Source organism: Myripristis murdjan, chromosome 3, assembly GCF_902150065.1.
Source record: "Myripristis murdjan chromosome 3, fMyrMur1.1, whole genome shotgun sequence".
Taxonomy (NCBI): Eukaryota; Metazoa; Chordata; class Actinopteri; order Holocentriformes; family Holocentridae; genus Myripristis; species Myripristis murdjan.
This window is the reverse complement of record NC_043982.1, coordinates 18,199,974-18,217,467: the sequence shown is the minus strand read 5'-3', so window position 1 is coordinate 18,217,467 and position 17,494 is coordinate 18,199,974. Positions and strand designations below refer to the sequence as shown.

Below are 17,494 nucleotides of genomic sequence, written 5' to 3'. Positions count from 1 at the left end.
CCAAGCAATCACGATGGCAACTGATTTCACTGGTTAGCTCCTCCTCTCTTGTTGGAGGTGTGTTAATGGATGAAATTAGTTTTTGTAGCCTTTGGTTGGGATGAAAACCTACAGTGCATGGTTAAAAACCACTGCTTTACAGAGTGTCTGCAATTATAGGGAAGCTGCTGACTAAACCAGTATTAACAGTGGTGGTCAGAAGTGGCATTTGAACCCGCAACTGCTGTAACTGTTGTCCACATTGAGGTTACTGCAGCTGCTGCTGAATTTATGCAGTGACTATGCTCATACTTCCCTACTGTGTTATTGGAGTATTGTACCAGTGTAGTACTGTGGCTATCTGTCTGTCACAGAGAATCCTGGATTCCCATTGGCTGAACACTAGTTGAGATCAACACTGATTCAGAAAGGGAGAGGGAGAGGAGAAAGAGGGAGGGGGGAGAGAGAGAGAGAGAGAGAGGGAGAGGGAGGGGGATGTAAGAGTCAGGGAGAGTCAGGAGAAAAGTTAAGTGGCGAGAGAAGAGAAGAAGAAGGGAGGGCAGAAGAGGAGAGGGAGGGAGGGAAGAGATGAAGGAGGGAGGGAGTAGAAATCAGAGCCTGGAAGAGGGTTGGTTCTGCAGCCAGATGTGAAGCTGAGCAGACAGCCTCACTTCTTCTCACCAGAGTTTCCTGCTGGATTTTAACCTTCTGTTTGCTATATCTGCTCTGGATATTTTGGGGGAAATGTACGAACGACACAAGCGGAGGTACAGTCTCTGTGCCAAGGGAGAGAGAGCTGTGGATGTGGTTTTGATTAAGGTAGGCTACTCACTCAGACTTTAAAAGTTGTTCAGTAAGATTATACTGCTAGTACAACTAATAATTTACATGAAACTTTTCCAAGCACGGTCATGAAGTTGCAACAACTGTTCGCAAAAGCAGTGAGCAAGGAAGAAAATATAAAAGCAAGACAGGAGGCATAAAAGTGAATCATAAAAGAGAAGTAAAGGCAAATAGTAAAATATCATAACATAAAATCAAGTCTATACAAGTGGATTTTAAGAGGTAATTTAGCAGATTAAGTCTCTCAGGAACCTCTTTCCAAAGAGTCCTCATGGCAAAGGCCTGATCACTTGTACATTTTTATTTCTACCTTGCTAGAAGTGAGTTTTATTCTCAAAATGTGTCCATCGTAAACAGTTTCCTCAAGTAGAACATAAACATAGGCTAGTCGAAGTTGTCACAAACGTGCAAAAATGCTTTGGCAAAACTGTAGCAGTCTGTCTGGAATGTTGTGACGGGCTTTGCTGTGTTGCACGCTGGGAGATGATTGCATGGTTGTTGATGGTCCTCCAGACGGAGAGCAATGATTATTTTGGGGTGGAGTGTGGTTTCTGCATTTACGCTTCTTGGATATGTTGTAAGCAACACCAGATACGAATCCCTGCACTCCCTGCACCATCCACCTTCTCCTCCATTGAAGGCTTGTGCATCAAAGTTAATGAAGCTCAGCCAGTTTAATTAGAGTAATTATTGAGTAATTAACCAAGATCATCTGACACTTCAGTCAGGAAGGAGAAGGTCCTTCCAGGGTCCTTGAATTAGGATAGTGGTAATATAAAGAGCTGCAAAGAACCCTCTCATTTGTTAAAAAAAAATACATAAATAAAGACACATTTAAACAGTGTGGGTTTCTCGAAAAGGTTCATGCTCAAAGGAAACATGGTTTTTTATGCCATACGCATAAACAACCATCATTCATGGGACTTACCTCTTGCACTATATAGAACACTCTGGTTTTGGGACTCCACACTTCCTGTTGTTCTAGTTCAAACAAATGTCAGTAACGACAAGTTTCTACTTAATGTTCCCAATCACAAACCACACCAAGTTTTAAGGTACACGCTCACAGATAATTAGCAGGAGACAGTTCAGTCAGATCCTGTGGATTGGGAGATACTGCATCTTTTGAGTATTTTCCGTAATTTAATAATTTGTGCAGTTGAGTGCTATCAGAGATACATCTCTCCGGGCTAGGATGCCACCTGCATGTTAGCTCATTTTCTTCCTCTCTCTAGTCATTTCTGTGTGCTGTTGTTTGACTTTGTTCCGTCTTTTAACCAGTCCAGGAGAATCTCTTTTTTTTCTGAATTTAGATGTAAAATGTGGTTTTCCTGCATCTCATCCAGACACTCTCTGTTGTTTGTGGATTAGGAGGCAGGAGGATGAAGTGGATGACGAGTTACGGGGAGGTAGTGGGATATATTAGATTTGGTGGGTGGAGTAGTGAATTATGAGGTAGTGGGATTTAATGGATTAGAGGTCACTAGGCAGTAGTAGATTAGGAGTATGGAATAGTTGGGAGGAGTGTGTTAGGAGTTACTAGATGTAGTGGAATGTAGTGGATTAGGAAGTAGTGGGAGGTAGTGGAGTAGGAGTTAGTGGGAAGTAGTTTATTAAGTGGTAGATGAAGGTAGTGGATTAGGAGTTAGTGGAAGGCAGTGTATTAGGAGTTACTGGGAGGTAGTGGGATGTACTGGTAGATTAGGAGTAGGTGGGAGGTAGATTAAGTGGTAGAGGCAGTTCGTAGATTAGGAGTTAGTGAGAGGTAGTGGGATAGAACATAGTGGATCAGTGGCTAGTGGGTAGTGAACTGAGAGGTAAATATCTATCAAGTGGATCTTTCTGGTTTCTGTAACATTGTAACACCTCTGTTGTTCATCGTCATTTTCTAAACTTGTTCCTGATGTCAGCTCCCCTGTTCAGCCTATGGGCAAGACTGAGAGTGACATTGTGTGTGTGTGTAGGGCTTTGTGTGGGTCTGTGTGTGTTGTATGTTTAAGAGGGGGGATAGAGAGAGACAGACAGACAGACAGACAGACAGAGAGTGAGAGATAGAGACAGACAGACAAAGAGAGAGAGAGAGAGAGGGGAAGAGAGAGAGTGGTGACGGTGTGGGAAAAAGCGGCAGAGCTAACGGTTTCCTCTGGCCTCAGATGGAAACAGGCATTTGGCCAAATGACTTCATTCCAACCAGCTTTTCACATCCCAGCATCCATCCTGGCCTGGAGTCACAAAACACGTCATCATTTTGCTCATCAAGCACCATAACTGTACAGGAATCAGTCTGCTAACTGCTAGCGGCGGATGAATCAGTCTTACTTAATAACTAAATACAAAACCTAACTGAGACACGTGAAAATAACACTTTGTGAGGAATTCTGCAGGGTGGGGGAATAAAATATTTTTACTTTTGTTTTTTTTCCTGCATGCCTATTTTCTCCTTGTCCATGCTTCTGCATAGTCCTCGAACATACTCAGTCACAGGAATATTTTCTCCATCGATTTTGTGGGTACTGTGACCTCTGACCCTTGATATCCTTACAGTGGCTGCTTAAAGTGTCGGTGATCAAGGATTTCAAAGTTATTTTACTGTTGACCTCATTGCAAGTCTATCTGGATCAGAGAATCAGTGTCGTCTTATGTTTCGAGAGGACACAAGTTCAAACATCCACACTGCTCAAGTGCCCTTGAGCAAGACACTAAATCATTACCAGCTCTAGGACTGTTAGTATGTTGCTGACCTTGACCTCTAACCTTCTAGTGAGGGAGGTAGGGGAAACAGGATGTCCCTACTGGGAGGAATAGAAAGGCAAATCATTATTATGATCACAATTAGTGATGTGGTGACGGGGAGAAATCAGGCAAAGTGGTGGATTTATTGCATCTCACAGTGTCATGTTTGTTTTTAACCTCTTTCAGTCAGCTGGTAAGATGAATGCAGTGCACTTCCAAGCTGCAGTTGTGAATAGCTTTGCCCTCAGGTGTGCCTGCCAGCCGCTGTGGGCAACCCTCAGGAATCAAACTGCACATACAGCCTAGCTGGAAACAATCATTCCATCAGCCATGGCATTCTTCTTTGCTGTTGTGCCTCTGTGGCTGCCTGCCGACTTAGAAACATGGCGGTGGTCCAAGGCCTTCCTCTTCCAGTGTATATACTGGCCCTCCTCTTTATTTTTAAACCATATGTGTTTTTATTGGGTACAGTTTAGATTCCCCCGACACTACAAATATGCACTGGGCTGTTCATATCTGGGCTGCCAGCTTTTAGGAGAGGGACTGGTTCTTCAGTAACTTGATGACTGACTGGCTGCCTGGCTGAATGGTTGATCGACTGACTCGCTAACTGTTCAAATTCCAACTGGACAAAACATACAGGCTACTTGCTACTCCTGGTCCCCTGAGCTCTTATGCCTATCCCTACTGTGCTGCATTTCTTTCTCGTCTCTTGTCCCTCCTCTTCTTATGGTGCTGTGACCGCTGATCCTTGACGTCCTTACTGTTGGTTGCTTGTAATGTTAGTGGCAGCGGAATTGAAGCTTATTCTGGTGTTGACCTTGCTTGAAGAGACTTCACAAAAATAACTGAACAATAAATTGTCTGGGTGCTTTCACACCTGCAAATACTGGGGAAAGGACTCTTCTGGAAGTATGTGCTGATGGCAGTTTCTAACGATTGCATGTAAAACACCTAAAAATACTGAGGCCTATGTTGTTATGTTATTGTTGCTCCATTGTTCCAGCATTGCTCTGTTGTTGCAATACGCTGTTGTCTGTGACCGCAGTTTCCCTCATAATATTTCTGTCCAGTAGATGAAGAACCTGTTCAACCATGTGTCGTTTGTTTACAAGTTTTGGTTCACTTACCACAGGGCTGTGTGAAATGCAGCCAAGATGTACCTTCATGTCTGAACTGGACCAAAGCAAACAAACTATAGTTGTGAACCCACCTTGAATCTCTTCCAGCTCCGGGATGCTGTTCTGTAGCTTTCGCTGACCCCTAACCTGACTGATTGACCGAGGGCCATTCAAGGAGCATCATTTGACTGATTAAGGGCAGAGAGAGAGAGTTAGAAAGAGGGTAAGAGAGAGAGGGCAGGGCAACAGATGAGGAGAGGAGAAGTTGATGCTGTGACACAGAGATTGGAGAAGCCTCTGTTTTCCAGACTAACTACTTCCATACTTCTTATCAGTGACCTATAAATGTCAGCAAACTGCCACAACAAGGGAAACAATAAAGAAATATAGATAAAGAATGATGCTGTAATGGTGGCCTCTGATTGACCAACACACTGTTAAGACATACTTCATTATTGTTATTGTTTTTATATTATTATTTTTGTAACTGTGTATCCTTTCTTCTTAAGGTCTCTGTTATAGTCAGTTTAAAGTAAAGCTCTCTAGCCTCTTTAATTTAGCTGCAATCATTGGCGATGTTTACCAGTAACTTCTGATTTAAAATGTCTCTGTGTGTGCCCGACTGTCTGTGTGTGTGTGTGTGTGTGTGTGTGTGTGGGTGTGTGCGTGCGTGTGCATGTGCCTGCGCACTACGTGACCAGCTAATCTTTTCTCGTCAGCACGTTTGTTCTCTCACAGTGGGCTCTGTTTGATATCTGAACACAGCTGTGGGAAAAGACAACTCAGTGTGTGCGTGCATGTGTGTGTCATGGCTTGTGTGTCGGTGCATGTGCGCGACGCTAGTGTGTATATGTCTGTGTATGTGCCTGCCTGTGTATTTTTATGAGTGAATGTGCATGGTGGGAGTGTCATGGTTACTGTGATACACACACACACACACATACACACACACACACACACACAACGCCCAGGCCGGGACAGCACAACAGAGCTCAGTGTTTCCTCTCTCTGGGTCTCAGTAGTCCTGTCAATAGAGTGCTGTGTGACTGTTGAGGGTTAATTGCTTTAAAACTGTCCAAACCCCCTCACCCTGTGCCTCTTAAGCATTCTGGGAGATTTTCCCTGTTCAGCTGGGACTCACTCATCTTTCTGTGTCTGTGATTTTTATTTTTTTTTAAATCCCCTTGTTTTTTTCCTGCTACTTCTCTCCCTGTTCTCTGTTTTCTCACTGATGGAGTTACAGTATAGTCTCGAATTTTGACTTCCTTTCCTGTTTTCATACTTAGATTCTGTATTTTCTTACTCTAATGTTCCCGGTCTTACCTCTGCTGTTTTGCTTCCCCTTCTGATTTAGTCAGAAGAAGTGAAACATGCAGTGAAACATCCCGCTGATATCCCGGGTTTTATTTAAAAACCTTTCAGCTTTGCGGACGCCGGGTTTATTTTGCTAATGGACCAGAGCAGTGTCCAGACCTGCTGATTAGGGAAGTGCTGAAGTACCCATTTAGTGGCTGAAAAGACGGTGTCTCCGTGGGATTTAACTACAACTCAAGGACTGCAAATTCCCGGAAACTCTGAAATTCACACACCTCATCCCAGGTCCTGCTGAACTTGAACTCATAATATTCTGTATTTATGGTGGTGCAGTTAATGTCAAAATAAGGGGGACACTTAAGAAAATGAAAAGATGATTTAATGCCTTTGCTTAGATCATTAAGCACTTAACATCCCATCATATTTGGGGTCATGTGCTGTATAAAAATGCTGGCCATTATTTTGGCTACCATGGCTGGAATAAAATGCCACATTTTCCACTGTCATAATCAAAACATTCACCAAATGTTTAACTTCTGATAAAAGAGTAAATGTTGCATAAATGAAATGACAGAGTGCAGCTCTTGTCGCTGAGCATCATGTAAACTCGGCTAGCTCCGTTAGCTCTGCTGCAGCTTCTGCTCAGTTCCGTTGCCAGAAATCACTTAACTAAAAGAAAACAAACAAACAAACAAACAACAGCCAAAAAAAAAAGCACCATGTCCTCAGTCAACAGGCATTTACCCAATACCCATCTCCAATGGGAGTTTGGTTGTGGCAATCTGAATTTGTTAATAGATTAATAATCTGTTGGTGTGAATGACACATTCAAAGTCAGATCTTATTTCAAAAGCTTGCGCTCTTTATCCACATTTTGTCGATAGAGTTTATTGAAACACAGTGAGCTTCTCTGAGTCTCTGACAGATACACACTCAGAGCTGTCAGTCAGATCTGACCATCTTGGGCCAAACTGTTGAATCCTTTGTGTTGACTGAGAGAGGAGGGGTGGCTGTAGCTTTTGTAGCTAAAACAAGGTCTTTTTGCCCCCCCACTGCCTCTGTCTCACACACTCATACACACACAAAGACACACACACACAGCTGTTGTGTAGACAGTCAGACCACAGAGGAAGGAGAGGCCCAGCGTCGTGTGTTTACAGCCAACCACAGAGCTCTGACAGGCACTGTGTGTGTGTTGTGTGTGTGGTGTGTGTGTGGTGTGTGTGTGTGTGTGTGTGTGGTGTGTGTGTGTGTGTGTGTGTGTGTGTGTGTGTGTGTGTGTGTGTGTGTGTGTGTGTGTGTGTGTGTCAGTGTCACAGGGACTCTGAAGGCTGAAATGTGAGCAAAGTCTGATCTTTCCAAGTAGTTCCTCTTGGAGATGAGCCACAGTGTAGCAACTAAACTAGATTAATAATCTCTTTCATTAAGCCTGCAGTTATAAAGTGTGTGCTAATTACCTCCCACCCTGTGTACTGGGTAATGCTTCCCAACTGCAGTGCTGCTCTGCATCACGGCTGTTTTTCTGTGTGGGTGACAGTCACATGAAGCTGAGGCTAATTCAGTGTCTTCCTGTTTCTCTGCAGATCCATCGAGACAAGGAGGCGTCCTTCCTTCAGCCCAGCAACACTCAGCTCACAGGTAAGACACACCGCTATCCACTACTGATCTGACTCTACTCGACCAGACTGGACAGGATAAAAAATGGATCATTTGTTTCAGCTCATTGGTTTCAGGAAGTGGACATTCTGAATTGCTGATGATTATTCACCAACCTGTTGAACTCCTTCTCTCTTGAAGCTCTTAGTCTCTTTGTTTTCCATATTTGTTTGTGCACATTATTGCAATTTTTATTTATAATGAATATGAATTGTGTTGCCACGCTGCAAATGTACAGTTCATTCCCGTTAGTGACAAACATCTTTTGGCCATTTGATTGAAGTGAAACCAGACTGAGGTTTGACTTGGTGATTTCAAGATGTCTCTTAGAGAGGAAAGTGTTGCAAGGTGATACCAACACACAGCAAAAGCATTTGCACCACTGGATGAAATTGGTAAGAGGAGCCTCAGAATCTGTTTTTCTCTTGTGGGCTTCAAAAACATAAGGTTGTTGAAGAATGATTGTGTGCTGACTTTCTACTCAAAAGAGGAAATTAAGACCAACCAAATATGTATAAATCATCGCTTGGTGGTTGGAAACAGCACTAGGATCTGATCAATATGAAACTTAAAGACCAGGGAAGCGGCCAATAGCCGATGCCATGTGCCAATATCTTTTTTGACCAATATCTTTGTTTCATGCCAAAAATTCCAAGAATTCAGTGTTTCACCTAGAATTTGATTCATGTTTGGGGGAAAAGTCTCTTTATTTATATTGAACAAGAGTAGGTGATCTCTACAACTAGAGGTGATCATTCCTGTACAACTTATTCCATCATACAAGATGTGAATGATGTAACTGGCTCATTGCCAGTTTTTTTGTTTGTTAGTTTGTTTGTTTGTTTGTTTTGTCAAAGGCCAATATTAAACAGATATCTGTCTAAGGCCAGTCAACAGCTACAACAAGAAGAGAAGAAAGGGTCCTTTGACCTCCACAGAATGAGTCAGTCTACAGAGAAACCAGTCTCAATAAAAAAGAGAAACAGATCAATGAGATGAGCTGGATCAGGCTGAGAACAAACCTCCTTTTATCTGTAGTGGAAAACAGATGAAACACCAGTCTGTCAAACAGAGGAGGAGAGAAATAGTTTGAAAGGATGAGATGACAAGGAGGAAGGAGAAGAAAAGGAACAAATAACAAAGGAACAAGAGAAGGAAGGAGGGCAGAAAGGAAGGAAAGGCAAAATGGGGAAAGAAAAAAGAAAGAAAGAAAGAAGATATTGAAAGAAAGAGCAAGACACTTTGTTTACATGCACGCAAGAGACCAGTTTATTGTGAGTACTGAAGGAAATCAGGTAGCATGTTTACTTTTGTTATCTTACTCTGATTTCACAAAACCCCCATGTACATGCGCTCCTCCAATAATCGGGTTTGTACCCCACCGCTGACACCCCGGACTGTTAACCACCACTGTCAGTGGTTCCTCAGTCGACTTGCAGCTGGCACCCATCAGCCAGCCTCTTGTGGGGATTTCCCCTGAGCAGAGGGTCGAAGCACGCAGTGTTTTCCATTGCCTTATAATTTCATCAGATAACACTGAAATAAAATTCTTAGCCACTCTTCACTTACCATGTGGAACAGAAAGTGTTGTACAGTGTGTGTTAGTTGTATTTATCGTGTCAGTTTTACTTATCTGTTGTCTTTATCATCACATGCTCACATGTAAAAAGACCAGACGTTCAGCTCTCTCATTCCATGGTATTTCAAAAATCAGATGATTCCCTGTTTGTGACGAAAAGCCTGATTACTAAAGTGCATGTAAACACAGTAACTGATGGAAGTGCAGGAGGGAATGTAGCAGCTGGGATGAGTCAACTTCACTTCCTTTGAAGTGTAAATCTCTCTCTCACCCCCTCTAACTTGGCCACCAACCTCTCTGGTAGTTTTTAGTCACGCTATGTGGTAACAGGTAGCAATCAGAAGCAGCCATGGCAGGAAAATGTTCACACTGGCTAGTGAATCTCAAAAGCAACCAGCTACTTTAGTTATTTGACCACCTCGCAGAAGAGAAATTAATTGAATGGGACTCCAAATGATGCTTAGTTCCCAGATGAAGTGGCTGGTAAAGCAGATGCGGATGAGGGAACTCAGAGGGGTTGATCATCCATGTGAAAGTGTAAAGTGATGGCAGTTGATGGAAGTTGACCTGCAAAACCATTCTGGTCAGGATCAGGGTTGACGCGTGCTGAGACTCTGCTCAGCTTGAGGTTAGTGGCCAGTGTTCAGACCATGTTGTGGGATGCGCCCCCTCAGCAGTTTTTGAACTGCGTACAAGTGTGATGTCAGTATATGCCGCATTATGTGTTGCATGCACTATACAAAGCTGGGGTTTATAAAGATGAGACACTGCAGCTCCAACAACAGCGACTCTTTTTACACTAAGCTATATTCCCACTACTGTCAAAGACTTGAGCTCAGTGTAAACTGGTTAACTGGCATTTCAGTCCTATGTTGTAAAGCCTGCAACAGTCCCTGGTAATTATCGGCTTCAGCCTCATTTGACAGAGGTTGTAAACAGGTGACGTGCATAGCTGCAAGCGTATCAGGGCATACTCCACATTACAGTGAGGCAATCTCAATGTGACTCTAATCTGTGTAATATGATTATACATAAATCACCATCTTTTAGATTATGAAATACAGGTCTTTTTATCATGCCATTTGCTTTTTTAGGGGGTAGTTCAGGGCATGCATAAATAAATAAATAAAGCCTGCGTGTTAGGTGTTAAAGTGGCAGTAGGAACACTTGTGTGATTGTGTGCCCTGTTGCATGAAGGTCTAGACTGGCAAAGTAAATAGAGTAAATAAAATCATCTTGGCAAGAGCAGCACCTTGAGCGTCTTGTTGTCTGCAGAATGGAAACACTTGCTTTTGGAGATGTAAACAGGTGATGGACAATAGAGAAGTAAGGCTTAAGAGTCACAAGGCTTGGTGTGAATTGCCTCCAACACAGGAAGGACTTGGATCAGCATCCCATATTCTTGTGTCATGTGTTTGTGTAAGATTTTTAACTTTACCAGCCACAGCTACACTTAGGCAGCACTGGTCAGGCTGGTGCTGGTTTCCCAATCTAACCTCTTGCTGACTCACACACAACCAGGCTTTTGTTTGGTATTTGGAGTCACGTTGCTGCTTTATGTTAAAGCATGATAACACAGTTATCATGGGTAGCCTGTGTCCTGTTCAATTTAGTACCCTTTATTTATATAGAACGAGACACGCCCTGGTCACACCCTTGGTGCAAGGCAGAATTTTAGTTTCAAACACAAAGAAACAAGAGTTTATGAAATTTCTATGAATTAAGGAACTGTAGTTTCACTTACAGTGAATGCGGTGTACCGTATTCTCTTTGAAAGGTGTTTTAGAGTGGTTTGTCCTGCACAGTTAGGTTTCAAACACGTTTTCACCTTTTCCTCTTGGCTCTCACTTCCTTACTTTCTCTGTCATCCATGATCATTCTAGCGCTGCTGTAATGATTTTCTTGCTGACAGTTTTAAACCTAATATCTCCAAAATGCCCACTTTTCAACTGAGAAAACAGCCTTGTTTTCAGCTTGACCACCATGCATTTTATAGATGCTTCAGTGGGTTATGAATAAGTGTCAAATGACCAAGTACCGTAGCGATTTCTCAACCCACACAGAGGCACTTCATCTTTTAGTTGAAGTTAAAACATGAAAAATCGAAAATTGATGTACTAATATTTTCACATGACATCAACATTCCATCCTTTTATTCCATCAGAGTACAGTGGCCTCTGGCCCTCGTATTACAAATGAGCAGTAGACAGTGTATCACATACAAAGTCTACCTGTGTGTGTGTGTGTGTGTGTGTGTGTGTGTGTGTGTGTGTGTGTGTGTGTGTGTGTGTGTGTGTGTGTGTGTGTGTGTGTGTGGTGTGTGTGTGTGTGTGTGTGTGTGTGTGTGTGTGTGTGTGTGTGTGAGCAATGAGACAGACTGGCCACCATGTGAGCCTTCCAGCACTACAGCAGTTTGTTCACAACCCCAACCACCCACTGATTCAGCAGAGCTTAACACCTGTGCTGTGTGTGAGAGAGAGAGAGATAGAAAGAGGGAGAAAGAGAGCAAGAGAGGACAGCTGTCAAAGCTCACAGTCCCCTGCTACTTTTGGTGGACAGGTGTTAGGAGGTGGAGCCTGAGAAAACACCCAGCATTAAGTTCTGTCCGTCTCACGACTCAAACACACACACACACACACACACACACACACACACACATACACTTGCATATTTTGGTTATAGTGACTTCAAGTAATTCCTCTGGTGACAGTACACTAGTGACTGGGGAAAATGATGGTCAGAGGTCAGTGTGAATGGGTCAACTTTCAAAACCGCCCTGGTCAAGGTCAGACAGCTTTACTTAGGGTCACAGGTCAACATTTAACCCGTGTGGCTGCATGTCTGGAACACCGTGTTGTCTGCTGTGCTGAACACAGACACCATGACCCAAAACCATACTACATACTCATTGTCACCAAGTTTTGAGAATTATGACAATGTAGTATAGTCAAAAATGTCAACATACTCATTTGCAAAGTATTTTGAGGGTGCAGTTACTGCGCACTGTCTTCACAGAATACAGTGAGTTGTGAAAAGGGAGGAGCTACTCAGAGGGCAATCGTAAATTAAATGAGGAACTCAGGAAAACCAAATCTAAACTAAAATATCTGTTGAGATAAGTGTTTTTTTATTTTTGCTTGTATGCTGTTTTTCACTTTTGAAGTTACAACAAAGAGGATATTGACTTTGAGCCACAGGTCTGACTCGGGTCAAAATGAATGAGAGGCAGTGTCCACGATGAGTGCATAATAGAACTCATCTAAGTAGCTAATTTAAGTAGCTGTTCATACTGTGGGCATGGCACTGTCATTTAATATAAATTCAATAAGACCAGATGTTATATACATATGGTGCATTGTTATAAAAAGAAAATTCATCCCTCTCATGTATGACACAGAAGACAATTTTGGACCAAAAACATCTACGTAATGACAGTATAAGTTACATGCGCTGCAACATTGCTGATATAAGACATTACTTCAGATTTGTTGCTCAAACAAATAAGCCTCATTTGGTTTTATTGGTAGAAGAAAAAATGCATCAACCCAATGAATTTTTGCGGCCAAGGCAGGCGGAGTGGTCCTTATTTTTTTACAGAAATGCTGAAGGAAGTAGCTCCTGTGTTGTCCAACTCCGTCTCCGGTCTTCAGTTACGAGGCAGCAGAAGGGCACATGATGTGTGTCACATGACGTGCGTCATCATTTCTGGTTAGTTAAACAAAACAAAAACAAAAACAAAACAAAACAAAAAAAATCAAGCAGTATGTTTAATCTATGTCATACTAACTGCCAAAACAGTACACTATGGAGATGAGTGCACTGTAGCTACTGTTTCGCATTAGTATGTTGTTTGATCTTGGGACATAGCTGGAATGTAATGCGGTTTGCTTTTGATGAGGTCATGAGGTAACAGCCAATAAGACATTCACCTGTACAAGGCCTGTTGTTGATGTGTTCCTACATGGGATGAACATGTGGGAGAGCAGGATGGGGTTTACTGCCTTGCTCAAGGACTGTTTGACAGGATGCTTTGCAGTTACACCGATCAAACCTGCAACCTTTCTGTTACAGGACACTACAGTACTTATAACCGGTTTTCACTGCAGTTAAATAATACATCTGTTGAGTATGTTTCTTCACCAGTATGTCTATTGAATTTAATGATTTGAAGTGTTGATTATCCCTGGCTTCCTGGGACTCAGCAGCCTTTCAGTCAGGCAGTCAGGACTAAATGAGTTGAACAGAGTACTCCTTGTTGGATTGATCACAACATGAAACGGCCTACGTGCATATGCAATTACAGGCATGTGTGTGAGGGGTTGGTTATCTGTCAGTTATTTAGCTGCAAGAAGGCTGTGATTCCCCCCCACCCCCTGTGGTTTGCTTGCTTGTTACTGTGGTGTAAAGGCATGCAGTAATGACTGGCTCAGTGCATGGCCACTCCCACTGCAACCCCCAGCCCATAACCAGTCAGCTGCTTTGTCATCTGCCATTTGGTGCGCAGTTTTATTCCACAGTATCTTAAGGTATCATTAGTGTAGGCATATCCACCTATTTTTGTTTGTTATTTAATTTTTATGTTAGGTGTGACTCTAGCAGCAGTGGAACCCCTAACCCTAGCTGTGCTAGTGCCTTACTCTGTCTGCTAAACTACACAGGATCTAGGCTCTTTTTGACTGCAGACACACACATGCACCATATCCCCCAGGTCACATGAAAGCAGGGAATGAAAAATGTTCCCCAGGGATAAAGATTAACTTCCGTTTTTCAGGCAGAAATAGACATCAGAAATGATGCAAAATAACAAACTTAGTCAATGATCTCACCCAGTTGTTCTTGGCTGCTGGCTAAAATAAGCCCCACTGTTAAATGACTGTGGCTGGGTACAGTCTTCCTCTTTTAGTTTGGCCTGGGATATTATCTGTACATGTCCTTACATGTACAATAGACTGCAGCACCACAGTATGCAGAACGAATGATTGTTTTCTGGGTGGACTGTTGGGTGGATTACTTCCCATTCAGTGAGGGGGCTTAAAGCAACAGCGCTGATTAAACCATGGGTACATACCCAAAAATGACTCATGGTGGGTCTGGTGCGATCCTGCAACTAGACGGTATGAGTTATTCGAATGCAAGCTGCAGTGCTGAGCAAAATACTGGGAACTACTTGTGTTGTTGGTGTATAAGGGATACCAGCGCACACAGTTAGGTTTTCAGGCTGAGGTTTACAGACTGTATAAACCCTGGTTTAAAATAGTTTTTGTACCATGGAAATGCTTAATGAGCTCATCACTAACTTTTAAAAGTGGATACCAGGCTGGCAACCAGGCGTCAGTGTTAAGTTGCTGAAACTGAAAATATGGTTGTAATTTTCATTCATCTTATATTTTGAGTAAGTAAGATACTGTGCAGTTATATGTTAGCTTAATAATGAAAATGTGACATAAACAAATGTTTAAAAGCTTTCTCATAGTAACCAAACAAAATTCTTTGTAATTGGTGTTTTATCTGGTTCTTTAAAGGATTTGAATCTTAACTTTTATCAGTAAATGTGTCCCTAAATTCCTGGTTCTTGCAGCCTCCACCTCATTATGCCGTTGAGCTGCCCGCTTGTGTTGTTTCATGCCCCAGTGCTTTTTTCCCTGTAGTTCTATCCATCCAGACTGACTGTGTGATTTGCTGAGGTGTCCAGTCTGTTGCGATCTTCTGTCTCCTGGCACCCCAATACAGTGAGGCTTTAATCCTCACTGTATTCGTGTGTTCAAAATGCAAAAACATAACATCTGAAAAACTCAGAACACCAGCACATTTTATTTACCCATCTTGAATTTATACTCCTTGGGGGGTAGATTTATAGTTTCCCAGTGTTTTTCAGCAGGAAATAGTTCTTGAAAAAACTCTTCAACCCCAAGGGCTGTGGACTATGCGGTGTCATTTTTGGAAAGATACATGCAAGACATTGAGTTGAGTTTTTCAATAGTGCTGCTTTTTGGTTGTGCAAGGACAGTTAGCCATTGATCTGGTATGTCCTTAACCACTTCTCACAACCTTATTCCTTCCCAGAGGGCCTTCCACTGATGTTATATGTTTTAGAGGAAGGACTGGAAACAGAGAAGACATGTGTGTGTATGTTTTAGTTTGGTTGGTAAGCAGGTAGGTCCAGAGTGGGAAATATCCAAATCCAGAATGTTTTTTTTTTTTTTTTTTTGGTATGATAATACTTGTTAACTTTGGTGATTCCTGTAGCGCCTCCAGCAGTCCCAGCAGGAAATCTCTGTTAGAACTAACATGCTTGCTTTTTCAGATTTTTCAGCTAAACCTTTTCTCGTTAACATCACTCCTACCCTCTCTCTGTTTTAGAGTTGTTGCTTTTCAGTGTTAAAGCTTATGTCTTGTTGTTGTGTATCTTCCAGGCTCTTCCCAGTCTGCATCACCCAGTTTGACCAGCATCACTAGTCGTACCACCAGCTGTCCATCCACGACGCACAGAGACTCTGGCAGTGACACAGAGAGCTTCCTCGGTATTGAGACAGGAGATGACAGTGTCTTCAGAAAGGTCTGTTGATTGATTTGTTGCTTGTAGTTGTTGGGAAGTTGAGTTTGTGACTGGAAGGTTGCCAGTTTGATTCCCCCCACCAGCTGGGGTAAGAAACACTCACGGTACAAGAAACACGCCACAATTCACACTCTGCACTACCTCAAAACCATTTGTTGAAGGAACTTGACTGATAACAGTACCATGAGGAGACCAGTGGTTCAGATTCTGTATCAAATTGGACAGTCAGTGAGCAACAACATACATGTAAACAGACACATACTTCAGTCTTCCCTCAATAACTCAGCAGCTGTGGTTGAGCTGCTCTTCAATAAGGCACTTAATAGTCAGCAGTAAGACTGGTTGCATTGGTCATTACCAAAAAATTAGAAATATAAATTTAGAAATGTAACAAAAATTAGGGAAAACGTATTTCCTTGGTTTTGAAAGAGAGTCCTATGTATTTTTGCACTACAACAAGTTATCTTCTGACTGTGGTCCAAACACACATGTTGAAGTGCTAGCATGTGTATCTTATACGATATGTGCCACTGCAACCGCCCTGTAGGGATTATATGGTACATCGTATGATGTAGCAATTTTGTCAGTCTGTGCTCAGCTTTTTATTTATCAGTATCCTAAGGCTGAGATACCAAACATCTACTAAGAATCTTTGTAAGCTGGTGGATCTGCCCTGCTGCTTGGGGAAGTGCAAGCTATGGCCCCTGCTGTCACTCTGCTGCTGTTTAAAGTCTGTTTGAAGCGAGGCGCACTTTGGTTAAAGTTGAAACACTTGTATCTCTCAGTATGCTCTGTTGAATACTTGAAACATGCTCTCAGAGGTGTGAGCAGTATGTCCTTTGCGTTGTAAACAATGAGCAGATGTTGGTGCAGGAAGACCAGCTGCCTCAGAGAATATGATGTTAATATCCAAGAGGTTAGAGGGGACCACAACCATGCCAGGGTCAGGGTCTCTGGCTTTTCATTTAAATCACTTGGACAAATCTTTGGCTGGATTATAAACCAATAGGCTCTTGGCCCTCTGTGGAACATGGTTGCCTATTCCTGGCATAGACTGTAGTAAGATACAGTACTAAATTCATGGTTATGGCATAGTTATGTTAGAAATAATATAGAACTGCAGGATAGTGTAGTGGGAAGAATGACCGCACTGTAACTGAAAGGTAATTGGTCGTATCCCACTGACTGCAGAGACAGCTAATATGTCAATAGTCCAGTGCTCCTGTCCATGCACCCTTAAGTTAAGCAAGACACTCGCCCTTAACCTGCTCACTGCTTACGACTCCAGCATTAGCTAAATGCCCAAAATGTAGTTCAGAACTCAGCTGTTTGCTTTCTCGGGTAGGTCTAATACTGAAGTCATGAGACTGCTCCTTTTGACCTCAACACACCCATGGACACACACACACACACACACACACACACACACACCACACACAATACAACACACCTCACTCTCTTCTTGAGTATACACATGCATGCATTTTCTCACAGTCTCTCTCTCTCTCTCGCTCTCGCTCTCTCAGAGGAAGTCATGTCCACAGTATAAAGCAGATCTTTCATTCCCAGCCCTTCAACAGAAGCAGCTCTATGCTCTGCTGTAGCACTGCAGCTGGCAGCACAATGGACCCAGTTAAAACTCACACCTACGAATTAGCTGAAAGTGACTAAGATCTGTATGTGTGTGTGTGTGTGTGTGTGTGTGCATGTGTA

At 42.6% G+C, this 17,494-nt stretch overlaps 1 pseudogene; it reads left to right on the top strand.

Annotated features, from left to right (window-relative positions):
- LOC115357002 (A-kinase anchor protein 13-like) overlaps positions 1-17,494 on the top strand; it is a 115,343-nt pseudogene that overhangs the window by 43,877 nt on the left and 53,972 nt on the right.